The sequence below is a fragment of the Ambystoma mexicanum genome, assembly GCF_040938575.1.
Source record: "Ambystoma mexicanum isolate Mex_15411 chromosome 12 unlocalized genomic scaffold, UKY_AmexF1_1 Mex_chr12_unloc.1, whole genome shotgun sequence".
Lineage (NCBI taxonomy): Eukaryota > Metazoa > Chordata > Amphibia > Caudata > Ambystomatidae > Ambystoma > Ambystoma mexicanum.
The window spans coordinates 3661096-3677965 of record NW_027182322.1 but is presented as its reverse complement, the minus strand read 5'-3'; the positions used below and the strand labels follow the sequence as shown (position 1 = coordinate 3677965).

The window sequence follows — 16870 nt, the reverse complement described above, 5'->3', positions numbered from 1 at the left end:
GTGCAAAGAGCATTAAAGAAACAAAAGGTTCATAACAGTAACAGGACATATCGAATTGTTTCAGTCCTCCACAGAGATTGCCAATGTATTAATGGAAATTCTAAAATATCTGCCCAACTGCCGTGACATTGCCTCACTGCAATGCCGTGACTCGGAATCGAACCGAGGTTGCTGCGGCCACAACGCAGAGTACTAACCACTATAGGATCACGGCGAGCTACTTGGGCTGCTACAATGTGACGTTCCACCTCTATCATAAGCTGTACTCCATCTGTGATGTCATGGCTCATGTTTGAATTAAAGGTTGGTTGTGATGTTATCCATGAGAATAAGTGGACACCTGATCCCCAGTCACTTATTTAAGATCTCAATAATCAAGTCAGAATCCAAATGAAAGTCATCAAAGTGGAGCCAATTAGAAATAATATAGTTACACAAACCTGGCAATGGTGCGGCAGCCAAGGCCGATAATGGCCCGCCAGCCTGAGAGCAGGAAAGTGTGAGAGCAGTGATGGTCTTGTGAGAGTTTACAGCTGTTATTGACCCTGTCCCCTTCCATTGCAGAGTTTTCTCCCTATAAGAAGTGCAGAGGCTCCCTCCGGGGTGCTAATAGTACATTTATTTTTTTGCGCAGGAGAAGTGCTCTTCACCAATTGCACGTGCCAAATCACCCGAAGGCCACCACCAAAAAATTCAGGCATTCATGTTCATGCGTCCTCCATGTTATGTCCTTATAAAGGGATGCATGTTCATGATGACTCCATGTCACACCTGCATACAAGGATGCATGTTCATGCCTCCTCGTTCTCTTGGCTTCATACAGGGATTTTATCTCCTCCCTGTCTCACCCTCATGCAGGGATGCATGACCAATGCTCCTTCCCTTCTCGCCCGCATACATGGATGCACGTTCATGTCTCCTCGTTCTCTCGGCTTCATACAGGGATTTTATCTCCTCCTTGTCTCACCCTCAGGAAGGGATGCATGACCAATGCTCCTTCCCGTCTCGCCCGCATACATGGATGCACGTTCACGCCTCCTCCTTCTCTCGGCTTCATACGGGGATCATATCTCCTCCCTGTCTCACCCTCATGCAGGAATGCATGACCAATGCTCCTTCCTGTCTTGCCCGCATACATGGATGCACGTTCACGCCTCCTCCTTCTCTCGGCTTCATACGGGGATCATATCTCCTCCCTGTCTCACCCTCATGCAGGGATGCATGACCAATGCTCCTTCCCTTCTCGCCTGCATACATGGATGCACCTTCACGCCTCCTCCTTCTCACGGCTTCATACGGGGATCATATCTCCTCCCTGTCTCACCCTCATGCAGGGATGCATGACCAATGCTCCTTCCTGTCTCGCCCGCATACATGGATGCACGTTCACGCCTCCTCCTTCTCTCGGCTTCATACGGGGATGATATCTCCTCCCTGTCTCACCCTCATGCAGGGATGCATGACCAATGCTCCTTCCCTTCTCGCCTGCATACATGGATGCACGTTCACGCCTCCTCCTTCTCTCGGCTTCATACGGGGATCATATCTCCTCAATGTCTCACCCTCACTTCCAACATGTGTAACTTCTTGTTCTCTTTCACGTCTGGGGCATAGGTGGCTACTGCACAGCTCTAGATGTCGCCCACCTGCAAGGTGCTATGGAAAGCACTTTTGCACATTGGACGTGCTATATTAACCCCCTCTCCCCAAATACAATAAAAATAAAGAAATATATGTGCTTCCATAATGTCTACCTTCTAATGTTTCATATGTGTAAGCACATTGTCCTCCTCCTGACCACATTCTAAAACTATGTGCAAATTGTTCCTTCCATAAACTGTCACTTCCTTGGCCCTTTATTTATAATGACTGTTATACTCTCTCTCTTTCCGCCACAGTATAAAAAAGCCTAGCACACCTCATGATTGGACTAAGAAATTCCTGTCATTTAGTTGGAAATGATTTTCCCATTATCCCCAAAAACTCCTCACTGTGTCTAAGAACGCTTTTATTCACAGGACAATACAGATCAGATTGACTTGAAAGGTCCTTTCACGCGACTACAGAATGCCTCTCATTCCACTAAAAGATACGCCAGTGCCTACAATAGCCTAGGACTAGACTATGAGTCCCAATGTAGAAAGACTACAAGTCCACAGATATGCCTGTTTATTTAAACATCTGTATTATCATCAGCGTGTGACTGTAAAGGCGGGACCTCGCGCTCTCTGTAACGCGCTCCATTGGCAACATCAGTTAAATGTCGTTGGTTCAATCCCTCGCGGATGTTGTTTTTATTCCCATTTGTAACTGGGAAATACTGTCGCTGCAATACATATGTCTTAATCAAGCTAGTGGTTATTGACGTAAATGGCAGTGTTATAATGTTTCATGTAATGCAAATGTCACCACATAATGCGCTCTTAATTAGATTTGGTTGAAATACATTACAGTCACCCGATGAAAAAGTGTGCAAAGAGCATTAAAGAAACAAAAGGTTCATAACAGTAACAGGACATATCGAATTGTTTCAGTCCTCCACAGAGATTGCCAATGTATTAATGGAAATTCTAAAATATCTGCCCAACTGCCGTGACATTGCCTCACCAGAATGCCGTGACTCGGATTCGAACCGAGGTTGCTGCGGCCACAACGCAGAGTACTAACCACTATACAATCACGGCAAGCTACTTGGGCTACTACGATGTGACGTTCCACCTCTGTCATAAGCTGTACTCCATCTGTGATGTCATGACTCATGTTTGAATTAAAGGTTGGTTGTGATGTTATCCATGAGAATAAGTGGACACCTGATCCCCAGTCACTTATTTAAGATCTCAATAATCAAGTCAGAATCCAAATGAAAGTCATCAAAGTGGAGCCAATTAGAAATAATATAGTTACACAAACCTGGCAATGGTGTGGCAGCCAGGGCCGATAATGGCCCGCCAGCCTGAGAGCAGGAAAGTGTGAGAGCAGTGATGGTCTTGTGAGAGTTTACAGCTGTTATTGACCCTGTCCCCTTCCATTGCAGAGTTTTCTCCCTATAGGAAGTACAGAGGCTCCCTCAGGGGTGCTAATAGTACATTTATTTTTTTGCGCAGGAGAAGTGCTCTTCACCAATTGCACGTGCCAAATCACCCGAAGGCCACCACCATAAAATTCAGGCATTCATGTGCATGCGTCCTCCATGTTATGTCCTTATAAAGGGATGCATGTTCATGATGACTCCATGTCACACCTGCATACAAGGATGCATGTTCATGCCGCCTCGTTCTCTTGGCTTCATACAGGGAATTTATCTCCTCCCTGTCTCACCCTCATGCAGGGATGCATGACCAATGCTCCTTCCCTTCTCGCCCGCATACATGGATGCACGTTCATGTCTCCTCGTTCTCTCGGCTTCATACGGGGATTTTATCTCCTCCCTGTCTCACCCTCAGGAAGGGATGCATGACCAATGCTCCTTCCCGTCTCGCCTGCATACATGGATGCACGTTCACGCCTCCTCCTTCTCTCGGCTTCATACGGGGATCATATCTCCTCCCTGTCTCACCCTCATGCAGGGATGCATGACCAATGCTCCTTCCTGTCTCGCCCGCATACATGGATGCACGTTCACGCCTCCTCCTTCTCTCGGCTTCATACAGGGATCATATCTCCTCCCTGTCTCACCCTCATGCAGGGATGCATGACCAATGCTCCTTCCCTTCTCGCCCGCATACATGGATGCACGTTCACGCCTCCTCCTTCTCTCGGCTTCATACGGGGATCATATCTCCTCCCTGTCCCACCCTCATGCAGGGATGCATGACCAATGCTCCTTCCTGTCTCGCCCGCATACATGGATGCACGTTCACGCCTCCTCCTTCTCTCGGCTTCATACGGGGATCATATCTCCTCCCTGTCTCACCCTTATGCAGGGATGCATGACCAATGCTCCTTCCCTTCTCGCCTGCATACATGGATGCACGTTCACGCCTCCTCCTTCTCTCGGCTTCATACGGGGATCATATCTCCTCCCTGTCTCACCCTCATGCAGGGATGCATGACCAATGCTCCTTCCTGTCTCGCCCGCATACATGGATGCACGTTCACGCCTCCTCCTTCTCTCGGCTTCATACGGGGATCATATCTCCTCCCTGTCTCACCCTCATGCAGGGATGCATGACCAATGCTCCTTCCCTTCTCGCCTGCATACATGGATGCACGTTCACGCCTCCTCCTTCTCTCGGCTTCATACGGGGATCATATCTCCTCAATGTCTCACCCTCACTTCCAACATGTGTAACTTCTTGTTCTCTTTGACGTCTGGGGCATGGGTGGCTACTGCACAGCTCTAGATGTCGCCCACCTGCAAGGTGCTATGGAAAGCACTTTTCCACATTGGACGTGCTATATTAACCCCCTCTCCCCAAATACAATAAAAATAAAGAAATATATGTGCTTCCATAATGTCTACCTTCTAATGTTTCATATGTGTAAGCACATTGTCCTCCTCCTGACCACATTCTAAAACTATGTGCAAATTGTTCCTTCCATAAACTGTCACTTCCTTGGCCCTTTATTTATAATGACTGTTATACTGTCTCTCTTTCCGCCACAGTATAAAAAAGTCTAGCACACCTCATGATTGGACTAAGAAATTCCTGTCATTTAGTTGGAAATGATTTTCCCATTATCCCCAAAAACTCCTCACTGTGTCTAAGAACGCTTTTTTTCACAGGACAATACAGATCAGATTGACTTGAAAGGTCCTTTCACGCGACTACAGAATGCCTCTCATTCCACTAAAAGATACGCCAGTGCCTACAATAGCCTAGGACTAGACTATGAGTCCCAATGTAGAAAGACCACAAGTCCACAGATATGCCTGTTTATTTAAACATCTGTATTATCATCAGCGTGTGACTGTAAAGGCGGGACCTCGCGCTCTCTGTAACGCGCTCCATTGGCAACATCAGTTAAATGTCGTTGGTTCAATCCCTCGCGGATGTTGTTTTTATTCCCATTTGTAACTGGGAAATACTGTCGCTGCAATACATATGTCTTAATCAAGCTAGTGGTTATTGACGTAAATGGCAGTGTTATAATGTTTCATGTACTGCAAATGTCACCACATAATGCGCTCTTAATTAGATTTGGTTGAAATACATTACAGTCACCCGATGAAAAAGTGTGCAAAGAGCATTAAAGAAACAAAAGGTTCATAACAGTAACAGGACATATCGAATTGTTTCAGTCCTCCACAGAGATTGCCAATGTATTAATGGAAATTCTAAAATATCTGCCCAACTGCTGTGACATTGCCTCACCGCAATGCCGTGACTCGGAATCGAACCGAGGTTGCTGCGGCCACAACGCAGAGTACTAACCACTATACGATCACGGCGAGCTACTTGGGCTGCTACAATGTGACGTTCCACCTCTATCATAAGCTGTACTCCATCTGTGATGTCATGGCTCATGTTTGAATTAAAGGTTGGTTGTGATGTTATCCATGAGAATAAGTGGACACCTGATCCCCAGTCACTTATTTAAGATCTCAATAATCAAGTCAGAATCCAAATGAAAGTCATCAAAGTGGAGCCAATTAGAAATAATATAGTTACACAAACCTGGCAATGGTGCGGCAGCCAAGGCCGATAATGGCCCGCCAGCCTGAGAGCAGGAAAGTGTGAGAGCAGTGATGGTCTTGTGAGAGTTTACAGCTGTTATTGACCCTGTCCCCTTCCATTGCAGAGTTTTCTCCCTATAAGAAGTGCAGAGGCTCCCTCCGGGGTGCTAATAGTACATTTATTTTTTTGCGCAGGAGAAGTGCTCTTCACCAATTGCACGTGCCAAATCACCCGAAGGCCACCACCAAAAAATTCAGGCATTCATGTTCATGCGTCCTCCATGTTATGTCCTTATAAAGGGATGCATGTTCATGATGACTCCATGTCACACCTGCATACAAGGATGCATGTTCATGCCGCCTCGTTCTCTTGGCTTCATACAGGGATTTTATCTCCTCCCTGTCTCACCCTCATGCAGGGATGCATGACCAATGCTCCTTCCCTTCTCGCCCGCATACATGGATGCACGTTCATGTCTCCTCGTTCTCTCGGCTTCATACAGGGATTTTATCTCCTCCCTGTCTCACCCTCAGGAAGGGATGCATGACCAATGCTCCTTCCCGTCTCGCCCGCATACATGGATGCCCGTTCACACCTCCTCCTTCTCTCGGCTTCATACGGGGATCATATCTCCTCCCTGTCTCACCCTCATGCAGGGATGCATGACCAATGCTCCTTCCTGTCTCGCCCGCATACATGGATGCACGTTCACGCCTCCTCCTTCTCTCGGCTTCATACGGGGATCATATCTCCTCCCTGTCTCACCCTCATGCAGGGATGCATGACCAATGCTCCTTCCCTTCTCGCCTGCATACATGGATGCACCTTCACGCCTCCTCCTTCTCACGGCTTCATACGGGGATCATATCTCATCCCTGTCTCACCCTCATGCAGGGATGCATGACCAATGCTCCTTCCTGTCTCGCCCGCATACATGGATGCACGTTCACGCCTCCTCCTTCTCTCGGCTTCATACGGGGATGATATCTCCTCCCTGTCTCACCCTCATGCAGGGATGCATGACCAATGCTCCTTCCCTTCTCGCCTGCATACATGGATGCACGTTCACGCCTCCTCCTTCTCTCGGCTTCATACGGGGATCATATCTCCTCAATGTCTCACCCTCACTTCCAACATGTGTAACTTCTTGTTCTCTTTCACGTCTGGGGCATAGGTGGCTACTGCACAGCTCTAGATGTCGCCCACCTGCAAGGTGCTATGGAAAGCACTTTTGCACATTGGACGTGCTATATTAACCCCCTCTCCCCAAATACAATAAAAATAAAGAAATATATGTGCTTCCATAATGTCTAACTTCTAATGTTTCATATGTGTAAGCACATTGTCCTCCTCCTGACCACATTCTAAAACTATGTGCAAATTGTTCCTTCCATAAACTGTCACTTCCTTGGCCCTTTATTTATAATGACTGTTATACTGTCTCTCTTTCCGCCACAGTATAAAAAAGCCTAGCACACCTCATGATTGGACTAAGAAATTCCTGTCATTTAGTTGGAAATGATTTTCCCATTATCCCCAAAAACTCCTCACTGTGTCTAAGAACGCTTTTTTTCACAGGACAATACAGATCAGATTGACTTGAAAGGTCCTTTCACGCGACTACAGAATGCCTCTCATTCCACTAAAAGATACGCCAGTGCCTATAATAGCCTAGGACTAGACTATGAGTCCCAATGTAGAAAGACCACAAGTCCACAGATATGCCTGTTTATTTAAACATCTGTATTATCATCAGCGTGTGACTGCAAAGGCGGGACCTCGCGCTCTCTGTAACGCGCTCCATTGGCAACATCAGTTAAATGTCGTTGGTTCAATCCCTCGCGGATGTTGTTTTTATTCCCATTTGTAACTGGGAAATACTGTCGCTGCAATACATATGTCTTAATCAAGCTAGTGGTTATTGACGTAAATGGCAGTGTTATAATGTTTCATGTACTGCAAATGTCACCACATAATGCGCTCTTAATTAGATTTGGTTGAAATACATTACAGTCACCCGATGAAAAAGTGTGCAAAGAGCATTAAAGAAACAAAAGGTTCATAACAGTAACAGGACATATCGAATTGTTTCAGTCCTCCACAGAGATTGCCAATGTATTAATGGAAATTCTAAAATATCTGCCCAACTGCCGTGACATTGCCTCACTGCAATGCCCGAGGTTGCTGCGGCCACAACGCAGAGTACTAACCACTATACGATCACGGCGAGCTACTTGGGCTGCTACAATGTGACGTTCCACCTCTATCATAAGCTGTACTCCATCTGTGATGTCATGACTCATGTTTGAATTAAAGGTTGGTTGTGATGTTATCCATGAGAATAAGTGGACACCTGATCCCCAGTCACTTATTTAAGATCTCAATAATCAAGTCAGAATCCAAATGAAAGTCATCAAAGTGGAGCCAATTAGAAATAATATAGTTACACAAACCTGGCAATGGTGCGGCAGCCAGGGCCGATAATGGCCCGCCAGCCTGAGAGCAGGAAAGTGTGAGAGCAGTGATGGTCTTGTGAGAGTTTACAGCTGTTATTGACCCTGTCCCCTTCCATTGCAGAATTTTCTCCCTATAAGAAGTGCAGAGGCTCCCTCCGGGGTGCTAATAGTACATTTATTTTTTTGCGCAGGAGAAGTGCTCTTCACCAATTGCACGTGCCAAATCACCCGAAGGCCACCACCATAAAATTCAGGCATTCATGTTCATGCGTCCTCCATGTTATGTCCTTATAAAGGGATGCATGTTCATGATGACTCCATGTCACACCTGCATACAAGGATGCATGTTCATGCCGCCTCGTTCTCTTGGCTTCATACAGGGATTTTATCTCCTCCCTGTCTCACCCTCATGCAGGGATGCATGACCAATGCTCCTTCCCTTCTCGCCCGCATACATGGATGCACGTTCATGTCTCCTCGTTCTCTCGGCTTCATACGGGGATTTTATCTCCTCCCTGTCTCACCCTCAGGAAGGGATGCATGACCAATGCTCCTTCCCGTCTCGCCTGCATACATGGATGCACGTTCACGCCTCCTCCTTCTCTCGGCTTCATACGGGGATCATATCTCCTCCCTGTCTCACCCTCATGCAGGGATGCATGACCAATGCTCCTTCCTGTCTCGCCCGCATACATGGATGCATGTTCACGCCTCCTCCTTCTCTCGGCTTCATACAGGGATCATATCTCCTCCCTGTCTCACCCTCATGCAGGGATGCATGACCAATGCTCCTTCCCTTCTCGCCTGCATACATGGATGCACGTTCACGCCTCCTCCTTCTCTCGGCTTCATACGGGGATCATATCTCCTCCCTGTCTCACCCTCATGCAGGGATGCATGACCAATGCTCCTTCCTGTCTCGCCCGCATACATGGATGCACGTTCACGCCTCCTCCTTCTCTCGGCTTCATACGGGGATCATATCTCCTCCCTGTCTCACCCTCATGCAGGGATGCATGACCAATGCTCCTTCCCTTCTCGCCTGCATACATGGATGCACGTTCACGCCTCCTCCTTCTCTCGGCTTCATACGGGGATCATATCTCCTCAATGTCTCACCCTCACTTCCAACATGTGTAACTTCTTGTTCTCTTTCACGTCTGGGGCATGGGTGGCTACTGCACAGCTCTAGATGTCGCCCACCTGCAAGGTGCTATGGAAAGCACTTTTCCACATTGGACGTGCTATATTAACCCCCTCTCCCCAAATACAATAAAAATAAAGAAATATATGTGCTTCCATAATGTCTACCTTCTAATGTTTCATATGTGTAAGCACATTGTCCTCCTCCTGACCACATTCTAAAACTATGTGCAAATTGTTCCTTCCATAAACTGTCACTTCCTTGGCCCTTTATTTATAATGACTGTTATACTGTCTCTCTTTCCGCCACAGTATAAAAAAGCCTAGCACACCTCATGATTGGACTAAGAAATTCCTGTCATTTAGTTGGAAATGATTTTCCCATTATCCCCAAAAACTCCTCACTGTGTCTAAGAACGCTTTTTTTCACAGGACAATACAGATCAGATTGACTTGAAAGGTCCTTTCACGCGACTACAGAATGCCTCTCATTCCACTAAAAGATACGCCAGTGCCTACAATAGCCTAGGACTAGACTATGAGTCCCAATGTAGAAAGACCACAAGTCCACAGATATGCCTGTTTATTTAAACATCTGTATTATCATCAGCGTGTGACTGTAAAGGCGGGACCTCGCGCTCTCTGTAACGCGCTCCATTGGCAACATCAGTTAAATGTCGTTGGTTCAATCCCTCGCGGATGTTGTTTTTATTCCCATTTGTAACTGGGAAATACTGTCGCTGCAATACATATGTCTTAATCAAGCTAGTGGTTATTGACGTAAATGGCAGTGTTATAATGTTTCATGTACTGCAAATGTCACCACATAATGCGCTCTTAATTAGATTTGGTTGAAATAAATTACAGTCACTCGATGAAAAAGTGTGCAAAGAGCATTAAAGAAACAAAAGGTTCATAACAGTAACAGGACATATCGAATTGTTTCAGTCCTCCACAGAGATTGCCAATGTATTAATGGAAATTCTAAAATATCTGCCCAACTGCCGTGACATTGCCTCACTGCTATGCCGTGATTCGGATCCGATTCGAGGTTGCTGCGGCCACAACGCAGAGTACTAACCACTATACGATCACGGTGAGCTACTTGGGCTGCTACAATGTGACGTTCCACCTCTATCATAAGCTGTACTCCATCTGTGATGTCATGACTCATGTTTGAATTAAAGGTTGGTTGTGATGTTATCCATGAGAATAAGTGGACACCTGATCCCCAGTCACTTATTTAAGATCTCAATAATCAAGTCAGAATCCAAATGAAAGTCATCAAAGTGGAGCCAATTAGAAATAATATAGTTACACAAACCTGGCAATGGTGCGGCAGCCAGGGCCGATAATGGCCCGCCAGCCTGAGAGCAGGAAAGTGTGAGAGCAGTGATGGTCTTGTGAGAGTTTACAGCTGTTATTGACCCTGTCCCCTTCCATTGCAGAGTTTTCTCCCTATAAGAAGTGCAGAGGCTCCCTCCGGGGTGCTAATAGTACATTTATTTTTTTGCGCAGGAGAAGTGCTCTTCACCAATTGCACGTGCCAAATCACCCGAAGGCCACCACCATAAAATTCAGGCATTCATGTTCATGCGTCCTCCATGTTATGTCCTTATAAAGGGATGCATGTTCATGATGACTCCATGTCACACCTGCATACAAGGATGCATGTTCATGCCGCCTCGTTCTCTTGGCTTCATACAGGGATTTTATCTCCTCCCTGTCTCACCCTCATGCAGGGATGCATGACCAATGCTCCTTCCCTTCTCGCCCGCATACATGGATGCACGTTCATGTCTCCTCGTTCTCTCGGCTTCATACAGGGATTTTATCTCCTCCTTGTCTCACCCTCAGGAAGGGATGCATGACCAATGCTCCTTCCCGTCTCGCCCGCATACATGGATGCACGTTCACGCCTCCTCCTTCTCTCGGCTTCATACGGGGATCATATCTCCTCCCTGTCTCACCCTCATGCAGGAATGCATGACCAATGCTCCTTCCTGTCTTGCCCGCATACATGGATGCACGTTCACGCCTCCTCCTTCTCTCGGCTTCATACGGGGATCATATCTCCTCCCTGTCTCACCCTCATGCAGGGATGCATGACCAATGCTCCTTCCCTTCTCGCCTGCATACATGGATGCACCTTCACGCCTCCTCCTTCTCACGGCTTCATACGGGGATCATATCTCCTCCCTGTCTCACCCTCATGCAGGGATGCATGACCAATGCTCCTTCCTGTCTCGCCCGCATACATGGATGCACGTTCACGCCTCCTCCTTCTCTCGGCTTCATACGGGGATGATATCTCCTCCCTGTCTCACCCTCATGCAGGGATGCATGACCAATGCTCCTTCCCTTCTCGCCTGCATACATGGATGCACGTTCACGCCTCCTCCTTCTCTCGGCTTCATACGGGGATCATATCTCCTCAATGTCTCACCCTCACTTCCAACATGTGTAACTTCTTGTTCTCTTTCACGTCTGGGGCATAGGTGGCTACTGCACAGCTCTAGATGTCGCCCACCTGCAAGGTGCTATGGAAAGCACTTTTGCACATTGGACGTGCTATATTAACCCCCTCTCCCCAAATACAATAAAAATAAAGAAATATATGTGCTTCCATAATGTCTACCTTCTAATGTTTCATATGTGTAAGCACATTGTCCTCCTCCTGACCACATTCTAAAACTATGTGCAAATTGTTCCTTCCATAAACTGTCACTTCCTTGGCCCTTTATTTATAATGACTGTTATACTCTCTCTCTTTCCGCCACAGTATAAAAAAGCCTAGCACACCTCATGATTGGACTAAGAAATTCCTGTCATTTAGTTGGAAATGATTTTCCCATTATCCCCAAAAACTCCTCACTGTGTCTAAGAACGCTTTTATTCACAGGACAATACAGATCAGATTGACTTGAAAGGTCCTTTCACGCGACTACAGAATGCCTCTCATTCCACTAAAAGATACGCCAGTGCCTACAATAGCCTAGGACTAGACTATGAGTCCCAATGTAGAAAGACCACAAGTCCACAGATATGCCTGTTTATTTAAACATCTGTATTATCATCAGCGTGTGACTGTAAAGGCGGGACCTCGCGCTCTCTGTAACGCGCTCCATTGGCAACATCAGTTAAATGTCGTTGGTTCAATCCCTCGCGGATGTTGTTTTTATTCCCATTTGTAACTGGGAAATACTGTCGCTGCAATACATATGTCTTAATCAAGCTAGTGGTTATTGACGTAAATGGCAGTGTTATAATGTTTCATGTAATGCAAATGTCACCACATAATGCGCTCTTAATTAGATTTGGTTGAAATACATTACAGTCACCCGATGAAAAAGTGTGCAAAGAGCATTAAAGAAACAAAAGGTTCATAACAGTAACAGGACATATCGAATTGTTTCAGTCCTCCACAGAGATTGCCAATGTATTAATGGAAATTCTAAAATATCTGCCCAACTGCCGTGACATTGCCTCACCAGAATGCCGTGACTCGGATTCGAACCGAGGTTGCTGCGGCCACAACGCAGAGTACTAACCACTATACAATCACGGCAAGCTACTTGGGCTACTACGATGTGACGTTCCACCTCTGTCATAAGCTGTACTCCATCTGTGATGTCATGACTCATGTTTGAATTAAAGGTTGGTTGTGATGTTATCCATGAGAATAAGTGGACACCTGATCCCCAGTCACTTATTTAAGATCTCAATAATCAAGTCAGAATCCAAATGAAAGTCATCAAAGTGGAGCCAATTAGAAATAATATAGTTACACAAACCTGGCAATGGTGTGGCAGCCAGGGCCGATAATGGCCCGCCAGCCTGAGAGCAGGAAAGTGTGAGAGCAGTGATGGTCTTGTGAGAGTTTACAGCTGTTATTGACCCTGTCCCCTTCCATTGCAGAGTTTTCTCCCTATAGGAAGTACAGAGGCTCCCTCAGGGGTGCTAATAGTACATTTATTTTTTTGCGCAGGAGAAGTGCTCTTCACCAATTGCACGTGCCAAATCACCCGAAGGCCACCACCATAAAATTCAGGCATTCATGTGCATGCGTCCTCCATGTTATGTCCTTATAAAGGGATGCATGTTCATGATGACTCCATGTCACACCTGCATACAAGGATGCATGTTCATGCCGCCTCGTTCTCTTGGCTTCATACAGGGAATTTATCTCCTCCCTGTCTCACCCTCATGCAGGGATGCATGACCAATGCTCCTTCCCTTCTCGCCCGCATACATGGATGCACGTTCATGTCTCCTCGTTCTCTCGGCTTCATACGGGGATTTTATCTCCTCCCTGTCTCACCCTCAGGAAGGGATGCATGACCAATGCTCCTTCCCGTCTCGCCTGCATACATGGATGCACGTTCACGCCTCCTCCTTCTCTCGGCTTCATACGGGGATCATATCTCCTCCCTGTCTCACCCTCATGCAGGGATGCATGACCAATGCTCCTTCCTGTCTCGCCCGCATACATGGATGCACGTTCACGCCTCCTCCTTCTCTCGGCTTCATACAGGGATCATATCTCCTCCCTGTCTCACCCTCATGCAGGGATGCATGACCAATGCTCCTTCCCTTCTCGCCCGCATACATGGATGCACGTTCACGCCTCCTCCTTCTCTCGGCTTCATACGGGGATCATATCTCCTCCCTGTCCCACCCTCATGCAGGGATGCATGACCAATGCTCCTTCCTGTCTCGCCCGCATACATGGATGCACGTTCACGCCTCCTCCTTCTCTCGGCTTCATACGGGGATCATATCTCCTCCCTGTCTCACCCTTATGCAGGGATGCATGACCAATGCTCCTTCCCTTCTCGCCTGCATACATGGATGCACGTTCACGCCTCCTCCTTCTCTCGGCTTCATACGGGGATCATATCTCCTCCCTGTCTCACCCTCATGCAGGGATGCATGACCAATGCTCCTTCCTGTCTCGCCCGCATACATGGATGCACGTTCACGCCTCCTCCTTCTCTCGGCTTCATACGGGGATCATATCTCCTCCCTGTCTCACCCTCATGCAGGGATGCATGACCAATGCTCCTTCCCTTCTCGCCTGCATACATGGATGCACGTTCACGCCTCCTCCTTCTCTCGGCTTCATACGGGGATCATATCTCCTCAATGTCTCACCCTCACTTCCAACATGTGTAACTTCTTGTTCTCTTTGACGTCTGGGGCATGGGTGGCTACTGCACAGCTCTAGATGTCGCCCACCTGCAAGGTGCTATGGAAAGCACTTTTCCACATTGGACGTGCTATATTAACCCCCTCTCCCCAAATACAATAAAAATAAAGAAATATATGTGCTTCCATAATGTCTACCTTCTAATGTTTCATATGTGTAAGCACATTGTCCTCCTCCTGACCACATTCTAAAACTATGTGCAAATTGTTCCTTCCATAAACTGTCACTTCCTTGGCCCTTTATTTATAATGACTGTTATACTGTCTCTCTTTCCGCCACAGTATAAAAAAGTCTAGCACACCTCATGATTGGACTAAGAAATTCCTGTCATTTAGTTGGAAATGATTTTCCCATTATCCCCAAAAACTCCTCACTGTGTCTAAGAACGCTTTTTTTCACAGGACAATACAGATCAGATTGACTTGAAAGGTCCTTTCACGCGACTACAGAATGCCTCTCATTCCACTAAAAGATACGCCAGTGCCTACAATAGCCTAGGACTAGACTATGAGTCCCAATGTAGAAAGACCACAAGTCCACAGATATGCCTGTTTATTTAAACATCTGTATTATCATCAGCGTGTGACTGTAAAGGCGGGACCTCGCGCTCTCTGTAACGCGCTCCATTGGCAACATCAGTTAAATGTCGTTGGTTCAATCCCTCGCGGATGTTGTTTTTATTCCCATTTGTAACTGGGAAATACTGTCGCTGCAATACATATGTCTTAATCAAGCTAGTGGTTATTGACGTAAATGGCAGTGTTATAATGTTTCATGTACTGCAAATGTCACCACATAATGCGCTCTTAATTAGATTTGGTTGAAATACATTACAGTCACCCGATGAAAAAGTGTGCAAAGAGCATTAAAGAAACAAAAGGTTCATAACAGTAACAGGACATATCGAATTGTTTCAGTCCTCCACAGAGATTGCCAATGTATTAATGGAAATTCTAAAATATCTGCCCAACTGCTGTGACATTGCCTCACCTCAATGCCGTGACTCGGAATCGAACCGAGGTTGCTGCGGCCACAACGCAGAGTACTAACCACTATACGATCACGGCGAGCTACTTGGGATGCTACAATGTGACGTTCCACCTCTATCATAAGCTGTACTCCATCTGTGATGTCATGGCTCATGTTTGAATTAAAGGTTGGTTGTGATGTTATCCATGAGAATAAGTGGACACCTGATCCCCAGTCACTTATTTAAGATCTCAATAATCAAGTCAGAATCCAAATGAAAGTCATCAAAGTGGAGCCAATTAGAAATAATATAGTTACACAAACCTGGCAATGGTGCGGCAGCCAGGGCCGATAATGGCCCGCCAGCCTGAGAGCAGGAAAGTGTGAGAGCAGTGATGGTCTTGTGAGAGTTTACAGCTGTTATTGACCCTGTCCCCTTCCATTGCAGAGTTTTCTCCCTATAAGAAGTGCAGAGGCTCCCTCCGGGGTGCTAATAGTACATTTATTTTTTTGCGCAGGAGAAGTGCTCTTCACCAATTGCACGTGCCAAATCACCCGAAGGCCACCACCAAAAAATTCAGGCATTCATGTTCATGCGTCCTCCATGTTATGTCCTTATAAAGGGATGCATGTTCATGATGACTCCATGTCACACCTGCATACAAGGATGCATGTTCATGCCGCCTCGTTCTCTTGGCTTCATACAGGGATTTTATCTCCTCCCTGTCTCACCCTCATGCAGGGATGCATGACCAATGCTCCTTCCCTTCTCGCCCGCATACATGGATGCACGTTCATGTCTCCTCGTTCTCTCGGCTTCATACAGGGATTTTATCTCCTCCCTGTCTCACCCTCAGGAAGGGATGCATGACCAATGCTCCTTCCCGTCTCGCCCGCATACATGGATGCCCGTTCACACCTCCTCCTTCTCTCGGCTTCATACGGGGATCATATCTCCTCCCTGTCTCACCCTCATGCAGGGATGCATGACCAATGCTCCTTCCTGTCTCGCCCGCATACATGGATGCACGTTCACGCCTCCTCCTTCTCTCGGCTTCATACGGGGATCATATCTCCTCCCTGTCTCACCCTCATGCAGGGATGCATGACCAATGCTCCTTCCCTTCTCGCCTGCATACATGGATGCACCTTCACGCCTCCTCCTTCTCACGGCTTCATACGGGGATCATATCTCCTCCCTGTCTCACCCTCATGCAGGGATGCATGACCAATGCTCCTTCCTGTCTCGCCCGCATACATGGATGCACGTTCACGCCTCCTCCTTCTCTCGGCTTCATACGGGGATGATATCTCCTCCCTGTCTCACCCTCATGCAGGGATGCATGACCAATGCTCCTTCCCTTCTCGCCTGCATACATGGATGCACGTTCACGCCTCCTCCTTCTCTCGGCTTCATACGGGGATCATATCTCCTCAATGTCTCACCCTCACTTCCAACATGTGTAACTTCTTGT

The 16870-nt window shown here is 46.9% G+C and overlaps 4 non-coding genes across 4 annotated transcripts; all 4 read right to left on the bottom strand.

The window, feature by feature from the left end:
• Positions 1-2612: 2612 nt before the first annotated feature.
• On the bottom strand, positions 2613-2684 carry TRNAH-GUG (transfer RNA histidin (anticodon GUG)). The gene has a single exon. It is a non-coding gene; the product is annotated as a tRNA-His (tRNA).
• A 2636-nt stretch (positions 2685-5320) lies between these two features.
• TRNAH-GUG (transfer RNA histidin (anticodon GUG)) lies at positions 5321-5392 on the bottom strand. Its single transcript has one exon. It is a non-coding gene; the product is annotated as a tRNA-His (tRNA).
• Positions 5393-12713: 7321 nt separating this feature from the next.
• TRNAH-GUG (transfer RNA histidin (anticodon GUG)) lies at positions 12714-12785 on the bottom strand. The gene has a single exon. It is a non-coding gene; the product is annotated as a tRNA-His (tRNA).
• A 2636-nt stretch (positions 12786-15421) lies between these two features.
• Positions 15422-15493, bottom strand: TRNAH-GUG (transfer RNA histidin (anticodon GUG)). Its single transcript has one exon. It is a non-coding gene; the product is annotated as a tRNA-His (tRNA).
• Positions 15494-16870: the final 1377 nt, after the last annotated feature.